The 9,442-nt window shown below is 38.3% G+C and overlaps 1 long non-coding RNA gene across 2 annotated transcripts; it reads left to right on the top strand.

Annotated features, from left to right (window-relative positions):
• The first annotated feature begins 2,453 nt into the window (after nt 1–2,453).
• On the top strand, nt 2,454–5,513 carry LOC120322648. 2 transcript variants are annotated; one of them, XR_005562471.1, is made up of 4 exons: nt 2,454–2,941; nt 3,863–3,924; nt 4,250–4,347; nt 5,428–5,513. It is a non-coding gene; the product is annotated as an uncharacterized LOC120322648 (long non-coding RNA). The 2 variants fall into 2 exon arrangements; XR_005562470.1 differs by lacking the exon at nt 5,428–5,513 and having other exon boundaries at nt 4,250–5,389.
• Nucleotides 5,514–9,442: the final 3,929 nt, after the last annotated feature.

Here is a 9,442-nt window from a genome sequence, read left to right as displayed (position 1 = left end):
GCAGTTTGTCCAGCGCGAGCTGGCTGCTCTCCAGCATTGCCTAATAAACATACCTCGCTGCTTAAAGACTAAATTTTGTCTCTGAGCAGTTCTCTGCGCCTTCTTGGGGGCAATTATTGGCATCATTTTTGGCCAGCCAGCCAGGAGCAGTAGACTCCCCAGGGCGCTGATCCAGGGGGCCCAAGCGACGCTCTCGGGGCCCCTTAGACAGAATTTTGTCAACAGAGCCTCCCGGGCCCCTTGGATCCACGTCCCGGCGGACGAACCTCCTCCTCCAAATTAAGAGGTATGTATACTTTTGTATTGTAATTGATAAAGAAAAGCGCTTTCAAAAAGGGAGCCGGAGGGATGCCTCGGCAGTATCCCTGAAAACTGGGTTAGAGTCCCAGAAATTATGAGCAGCAGACCTGAGGTCACGTTTATTTTCCCACCCTTTTCCTATGTAGGATAAATATGTGAATGTTTATTAAAAAAACACAACAAAACAAACCAAAAAGCTGTTCAAGAATAGTGACTACATAGAAAGAACAACTCTGGCACCACTTGGATCTTTGCGAATGCAGAAACCCTGTCACCCTCATCATGGCATCTAACGTCCTGAAATAATGTGGGTTTGAGGTAGGCAAAGAGTTTTTATATCTGAGTTATCAAACACGAGTAAAAGTTGTTGATTTTTCCTTGCATCTTTGAAACAATGTGGCTGTAGGCCAGTTGGTTGAAGAAAGAAAGCTGACATTAGCTTGAAAGGTTTATCAATCCCAGTTAATCATCTCCTGTCGTGCAATTACAGAAGGCGTATGTGCAGCACAGTGCATCAATCTAAACCTTTCTCCAAAGGTTGATAAATTTTGAGCAGAGAGCTTCTGAGCATTTATTTTAATTTAAATGTATCTTTTCTGTGGTTGTTCAAGTAGCTAATGTGGGTGCTTATCCATGGTGCAGAAAGCTTATTGAGACTCAAGCTTAAAAGTGTCCGTGAGTTACAGCATTAATACCAGCAAAACTGTCTTGCTAGTAAGTCAATAATTTTGCATGGCAAAAGTGAGATCCAGCAAAGTATTTTAAGTTCTCACTTCTCCCAGCAACACACAAGTTTCAATTTCACAGTGAGGAAAAGCTGCAACTCTAACCTGATGTACATGGAGCAGCACCGGGTTCACAAAGTGACCTTAAGTATTTTCATGAAAAGAAAGCACAAACTTCTCATGTTATGTTGTACTTCCATAAAAACAGTGGGCCTTCCTCATAGTAGTCAGAAAGAACAGGGATGGTGTACAAGTCACAAGTGTGCAGTAAAAACCCTCACTTAAAACAGTATTTTTGGGCAGCGTTTCGCGGGCACGATAACATGCTTGTTTTTTGCTCAGTGCTAAGTTCTTCACTAGCGTTTTAAAGAAAAAACTGCATCTCCCCGTAGTGACAGTGGCCATTTGGAAACTCGAGAATTTGAACTGGCGTTTCCCAGGAGAGGACAAAGAAACGGGACCCGTCGCCGTGCAGGTCCCCTTAAAGAAGGGAAGGCAAGAAAGTAGTCCAGGGCAGAGACAGCCCCCCCTCAGGCTGCCTCTGGAGAGCCGCCTTCCATGGGCGAGTGAGCGCGTACAGAGCCGGACACTTGTCCAGGTACGCCACAATCGTGCACATCTTGAGTTTTAAAACACTTCATGTGTAGGACAATGCGAACACACTCATAAATGAACTGTTCAAAGGAGATTTTCAGTCTCTTTAGTGCGAAAGGCTGCGTGCCCGTGGATTGTGCTACACTCTGCTGCAAGGGGAAGAGGTTTAAGGCCGAGTGTCAGATTGACTGGAGTGTGCACAGTTTCTGAAGAGGTGGCTTTTGGTCAGTTGTTTTCCCGTGTGACCTAGAGTTTCCTTCTGCCGCTTAAGGCTGATATTGAAAGTTTCCAGTGCAATCAATCCATATGTGGTGTTGGTTATTTTTGTTACCAGAAGTAATATCCAAAGAGGAATCATAAAGTGCAAAGTACTGTCGGTATAGCAAACTTCAGAAAAACGAGCTGAATTCCGTTGTGTTAGGACTAGATAATCTCCAAGCTGCACATACTTTTTAAATTTACACAAATGAATAAGAGGTCATAGTTGTTTTTCAGCTAAACATTTACATTTTTTTAGATGTTTTCCTATCACATCTGTGAAAAACTGCACTGTGCTTAGCGCTTGAATTTTTCTAGACCTTTCTTCCCATTCGTATCCTTGATGTTCTTTGCCTGTTTCCAGGTCAGTGGCTTTATTTCATTTGTTGGTGTAGAAGGTAACACTGATAATATGTTGCCGTTTGAAGTATTCCTGCTCCAGTTGTGGTAGTAGATGACTGGAGTCGTGTTTTCTATTTGAATGACTTTGATTATATTTGGGTTTCAAGTGTGTGAGGTGGCACTGGGACTTAACTGAGGCTGTAGTTTTACCATGGCACAGCGATGTGTTCTCACTGCCTGTCAGTGTGGTCGTGCCTGTGGCAAACAGGTAAGAACCATCACGTGAGCAGTTAACACACAGCAGCGGATGTTTGGTTATGTCCTGGCTTGCTTTGTGGTAGATCATTCCTCTTCCTTACTTTAAAGATTAGTCATTACGCTTGAGTAAATGGTAACCAAATCCTTACATTCTCTGTGATTTCTGTCACGTAAGTCTCCTGTAAGACTCTCTGACTTCAAATGCAACAGATGCTTTGATGGTTCTTGTGGAAAGCTGAATTTCTGGCAATTGTTACAGGGGTTGTAGCTGCTGTGGCATTCTAAGGAAAACAGGGCTGCAGTAACTCCCACTCTCCCACTAGTTTACGATGGCTGGAGAATGCTTGATGTTTGCTTACTTGTTTTCCTGTCAAGTGTCATTATGCCTAGTAAGAACTTATTCTTATTTCTTCACAGAATCATTTAAAAAAAGACTACAGAGCAAGATTCTGCCATGGAGGAGGGTAATTTGCATTTAAAGTTTTATTCTTAGATTCTGGAAAACTTATGTGGATTTTTATCCAAGAGCATAATGTCAAAGCTATACGGTGTATCCTATTAATCCGATCATACCATGTTTCCCAAATTTCTTGTATTTCTTAGTGGTGGGAGGAGCAAACAGTGCTGGGGGACAAAGCCCCAAGGTTTTCCTTTGTTTCCTTTGCTGAGGCAGCAAACTATGGTGTTGCTATACCTAAGGTGCTCCTAACTAGGCTGCCTGAGTACAGAAGGAGTAGTCTGTGCAGACATTTTGCCTTTCGAGAAGTAGAGAAATGAAACCCACACAGAGTTCCAGCGTATTTGGACCTTGCTGGTAAGTGCTAGAGATGAGTTGGAGTATTTGTAGTGCTGTAGCATTCTTTAAAGGCACGTCAGAAGCCTGTGAAGTTCTTGTTGCTGGAATCCATTTTTAGACTTGCATTTCACGAGCTTACCAAATCTACCAAATCAGCTGTGTATAATGATCATTATGGGAGTAATACTCCATGTCTTTTCTAGTGTTATTTTGGTTTTGATCAACATTGTCTGGCTAGTGAATCACTCACTTCTGCCCAAAAAATGTTTATTTCAAGAGAGACTTTCTTCATCCCAAAGCTCTTTTACCTCAGGGAAGTAGTTGTGTGTTTTCTTTTTATGTAGAGAGAATTCTTCATTCTCATCATAATCTGTGGCAGTGAGGCTTTTTTCCCTGGAATTCTTATTTTGACAAGTTTCTCTGCAGATATCTATGTGTGGAAATGATAGGTAAAAGTATATTGAAGCTGAGACTAGAGGAAATAATAATTTAAAATATTGAGAAGTAAGAACTTTGCTGCTTTCATATTGCTGGGATAAGAACATTTGATATTTTTGATTTAAAATATTTTTTTTCCTCTTCTTTCTAGAAGTAAGATTGATGTACAGCCAGGTCAAAACGTACTGAAACTCATACAGGATTGTTTTGAAAGTAAGCTCTTATTTGGTGTTTTACTCAATTTGCTGGTAAAAGAAGAAATGATTTCTTCTTTATATTATATTTAGTGGTAAGTAAATAGAAATAAAAATTCGAGATAAAATGAATAAAAATAAAGTTTTTCTCAGGGTCTTGAAAAGCACCCCCCTCCCAGCTGCTTAAAACTGTGTCTTAACTGTCTTATAAAGGTAATCTTTCCTGAGTAGCTGATTCCTTTCTTGTTTGGATTTATGTGACCTTAATAGCTGTAGTAACTTGTTAAAATAAATGAGACCTGGACAATTCCAAGGTCCCCATACTTACAGTGTTTTCTTCATAGGTTGCAGCAGTGATCTTACAATAAACTCTCCAAATGCAACCCTTTGCTCAGCTCCTGTTGTCAAAAATAGGAAGAGGACTTCAATGCAGAGCCAAAGCGTAAGTTAGTTATGGCAATGTCACAGTATAGCTTTGGGTACAGTTTCACTGGGGTACAAATTTAGTTCTGTAGGATTTAGTTCTGTATGAGCATTGAAGAAGCTCCATATGCCACTTGTAACAGTATATAGGCTACAATTTAACCATCTGTAATAGTTGTTGATAATGGGTTTTTTTCTTAGTTTGTTGTGCTCTAACAGTAAATATTCTGTAATTAGATTTGTTTAATAGTTTATTTTCCAGGTTTTTTTTCTAGTGAAAGCTTTTTCACTAGAAAAAGCTTTTTGTCCAGGACACTTAAATTTTTTATGGTCTCAGGTTGGAGCACGCTGCCTTGTTACTGCTGGTGGGTATGGCTGTCTTGGACTCCATTGGAGTTGGTTTTGGCCACTTTGCTAGATATATGGACACAGTTCTTAGCTAAATGGTGAACAGTAGAGTTGAAAGGTGATGCTTGTACAAAAGCTGGTTAACTCCTGATAGTTATCTGTACAATAACTTTATATATATGTATCTTTCTTGAAGGGTGGAAACAAGTTGAAGGCCTTGTTAGTGTGCTGGGAAAATGATGCCAATAATCTAGTTTGTATATTTAATTTTATTGTTTTGATTCTATTTTTTTTAAATAGGATATTCCGTTAATGGCAGGGTTGAGAACAGGCATCCTTTATAGTGGTGTTTGTTTACTTTATTTTGATGTTAGAATACCATATAATGTCAAATAATTTCTTGCAAAACCTCAGCCTGTCTTAAGAAAGGTGAATTAAATTGTTTAAAATAATTCATTCTAATGAAAAGAATAGCTTGCCTGGAGACTAGCAGGATGCCTGTTTAAAGCTGCATATAGATTTTTGCTGTACACACTGTTTTTCCTGTTATTTGAAATTTATAGTTACTTCTAGAAAGTCTTACTTGATAGAAAGTTGAAGTGTTTAGTTAAAATAGAACTGTGATTCACATGAGTGTGATTTAAGGGAAGGAAAGTATATCATGTTCTGTAGAAATTTGTATTCCTATCAAAATACAGTTGCTTTATCAACTATTTTACTTTGTCTCATTATTCGTTACCAACTATGACAGCCAAAGGCAGGATCAACCAACTCTGTGAAAAGAGCCTGTTATTCTCCAGAATCCTCACCTACATCACTGCTAAAACCAGTCAGCAGCAGAGGTTGGTCCCACTAGTACTGAATTAAGGGGTTTTGGGGTTTTTTTTTGTAAGGTTTTGAGTAGAGGAATTAAACCTGTTCTATATATGTAGGACCCAGCCTAAATCTGAGGGATTTCATTAGCAACAGTGAAAAGGCACTGCCTTAGTTATGGCAAGGGGAGAGTAAGAGACTGCATACGCAGCTCCTCCTCTTCCAGATTCACAAGTCCCATTTCTGAGGTCCAGAAGAATGGCACTTCTGCCAACAGAAACTCCACGTATTTCCAAGATTTCTCAGATATTTATCTTCAGATGTACTTATTACATAGTCTCAACTTTCAAGTTGTCTAAGCTGCCATATATGAATACAGTAAGATATATTTTAGTATTTGTAAGGAAGAATAAAAGCCCTTTAAGAGCTAAGAGCAAATTAGTCAAGATATTTAAATGTTAAAAATGGTAAATATAAAAAACTTGATGAAATAGTTTTTGAAGGTAGACAAGGCCATAAAAAAACCCCAATATAAAACAGACAAGCATGGGACTCCAATCGACTGCACACGCATTGTTCCATCCTATCCAGACTCGGACCACCACACAAGGCAGGTTATTTGCACCATCAGTTATACTGCGTAAAACTAATACAAACTCTTACTGTTCTCACTGAACTGTGGGGTTGTCTTGACTCAGTTCTTTAGGAATACATTCAGTGCAGGTAGCTCAGTGTGCAGCTGCATGCCAGTCTCCTTCAGCAAACTTTACATCAAGTTCGAAATACATTTGTATTTACACACTTACATTATGATATTTTAAATAATCTTACCTATTTTATGCCTTGCTATGTTGTCTGACAATGGATCTCTCACTTTGTAATTCAAGTCATCAAAAGTCTCTGTAAACACATTCAAAAAACCACCACCATAGGAATTTACTATTCCTGACTTTTATTCAATATCCCCACTAAAAGCAACCAAGGGTAATACAAGTCCCAACACATTTTGCTATAAACGTGTATGAAACCCAATGTAGACAAGCAGTATATGCAATTAGTAAGCTTGAAAATTACATGAAAACTATATATTCAAGTAAATATTCCTCAGACCTATCCCTCTTGATAAAACACACATTGGAAAATTATGACAAAGTGCAAGGTCAATCAGCTTTATATCACTCAAACCTAGCTTTAGAACAAACTTCTTACAAGAACACACACAAAATTAGGTCTCTGAAGAAAGCACTGCATGAACTAATAACATTCGCATATTCACTTTTGGCTCTAGAATACTAACAAAATGACTTTTTATCTCCAAGGCTCATGTTCATTATGACAACACGTACAACTCATGTTGTGAAACTTAAAATCCAAACCAACCAAACAAAACTTTTAAAAAAACCCAGACACCACAAACCAAACCAACCAAAGAAAACACCCCAAACCAAAATATTCTTGGGTGAACAGGCCATCGGGCTGTACACTTTGGTCCAGGGTGGCCTGAAGTGATTGCATTTAGTACCATCACATGGCAACACATCAAACTGGTACAAACAGAGCCTGAAAAACGTGTTCAAAATATTTTGGAGCGATAACTTTATCCCAGTAGGCTTGATGCCAAACCCTGGAGGGCTTGTTCTTCCAAAGCTAACACAACATAAAGCTGGCATAGTGTACCACCTACTTGGACAGAAATGTAACCACAGCCAATAAAATTTGTTGGACATTTGTTCTGGACAAGCTGAATACAACAGAAATTACTGAACCATCAGTTACAGTTTATAAGAAGCTTATACATAAAATGCAAGAAAATATCAACTTTAAACATTACCTGATGATGTATCATACTGTTCACAAGACTTAGTGCTGGAATCAAATTTATCACAATGTTCTAGAACAGGCCCACTGCAAAAGAATAAAAAATAAACCTGCTTAAAGATGTTAAATGTCAAAGGAACATTACAGCACTACCATATATATAAAAGTTAAGTTTTTTTCAGATCATGTGGTCTGGGTTTTATTTTTCTTTTAAACATCTGTCTACAGTGATTAGACACTGAAGCAAATGACTGTTAGTTAGAAATCATAGGTCTGAAATTCATCAACTCCTCCTCTACTCAGTCACCAGGCAGAAAACTTAGTGTTCACACCTCCTCTCTAAACAGGTTTCTTAAACTTCTTTTTTTCTCCCTTCCAGAATAAAGATACTTTCTTCTGTTGCATTACCTTTCAAACAATTTTCCATATACTGTGATTATGGTACTGCTTTAAAGAAATGTTTTGCATACTATAAGGAATGGACAGTAAAATAGTTTGTCTTTGTAATGAGTAGTCTGTCATGAAATCTCCCCCGTAAAATGACAATTTATATGTGTGACTCCACCAGAGATTCTTTAGCAACCAAATCACTTCTAACAGGACCTCTCTTGCAACCTTAGCATCAGTACCCTTCACCTTCCTTCTTCCTCCATCTGTGGCTGTGCTTCACTGCTTTTACTGTGCCAGTGAAGTTCACCTGTTATCCACCTAAACTCCAAAAGATGCATTTAAATTATCTAAATTACCAAACCTACACTACAAATTCATCCAAGTAAGTCTGCAGTAGTCTCCCTTATAATTAAAAACCCCAAATCCCTTTTTCTGCAGAATGACTGCTTAAGAATTTAATAAATTCACAGACTGCCACTCCTGTTTGCTTTGTCATTAAGTTCCCATCCCATGAAGGGGAAGCTACATGCCTATCTACATGCAAAAAGTTTGGATCATGGATACAGCTCTATACCCCACTTAACGGCAACTTTATTAGTACAGCTGCTATTAGTTCTAGGAGCACTGGTATTTCTGTTCCAAAATCACACACTAATGTGGAAGCAAACCTCAAAGGAAAAAAATCCCCTAAGGCAAGAAACCTACTATGACCCCTTATTTATGACAGGAAGAAGAATTTTACTAGTTTATTAACGGTATTAATGCAGTATTTAAAATCCTCAAGCGCGAATTACAATTCTTTTCTACTAGGTGCTTCACTAGTAGAGCACAGAATGGGGCAGTACTACCAAACTCTTCTGTCTCAGTGGGGCAGAAGTGAGATTAAATTCAAGGTTTTCAGACAACTCAAGAAATTACCTTTCATAGTTCACAGCCTTCTCAGCCACAAAGGAATATCTAGAAGAGAAAAAATTATTCAACCCTTTTAGGGCTGAGTCAATTTTTACTTAATGAAAGGAACCTGTAGGGCAATAATTTTATATCCTGAACAAAACCATAAAAAGACATTAAAAAAAAATTTAAAAACAATGCAAAGAACAACTATTAAAAACTGGTTTTAGGCTCCTTAAACTTCCGTCTTTAGATTGCCTATGACTAGAAAGTTACATCCACAAAAATATATACAATAGCTGAAGAATTAAATGCTGTATTTTCCAAATTTCATTTAAAAATACAACAAACCTGACAGTGAAGTTACTCTGTGGTGGTAGGATTGTATCTACTACACAAGTCTCACGAGAACAGTTTAACCAGCACAAACTTCCTCATGTAAAAGACACTAGATTTGGCACCCACATTTGAGAACAGGATGTTGACTACACCACGTGGTTTCTCTATTAACTATTTGACCAATCTCAAACTATCTCGTAGTTCAATTGGGCCATCACTGCTTAAAAGTTAACAAGGTGTGTTTAATTATCTACCAAGTTATACCACGCTTGTAAGGAATCACATAAAAAGCTTACTGTGGTCCATGTTGCCTGTTACGTTTTCTTTTGTTATTTTTTATTTTTACATCTGATAACTTCTGGTTTTTCCTTGCCATGTTCTGTACAGAAGAGCTGTCAGAATCTGTTTGAGACTCAGTGTCCTCAGGGTTTGAGTAAACAGCTTTATTGGTTCTGCAAGGAATCTTTCCGGGTATCTTCCCTGAATACTTGGCTGACAACTGCTTCTTTTCTGAA

Source organism: Pipra filicauda, unplaced genomic scaffold (genome assembly GCF_003945595.2).
Source record: "Pipra filicauda isolate LSUMZ 115617 unplaced genomic scaffold, ASM394559v2 scaffold1032_size35855_pilon, whole genome shotgun sequence".
Lineage (NCBI taxonomy): Eukaryota > Metazoa > Chordata > Aves > Passeriformes > Pipridae > Pipra > Pipra filicauda.
Note: the sequence above shows the minus strand (reverse complement) of the source record. Positions and strands in the feature narration are given on the sequence as shown.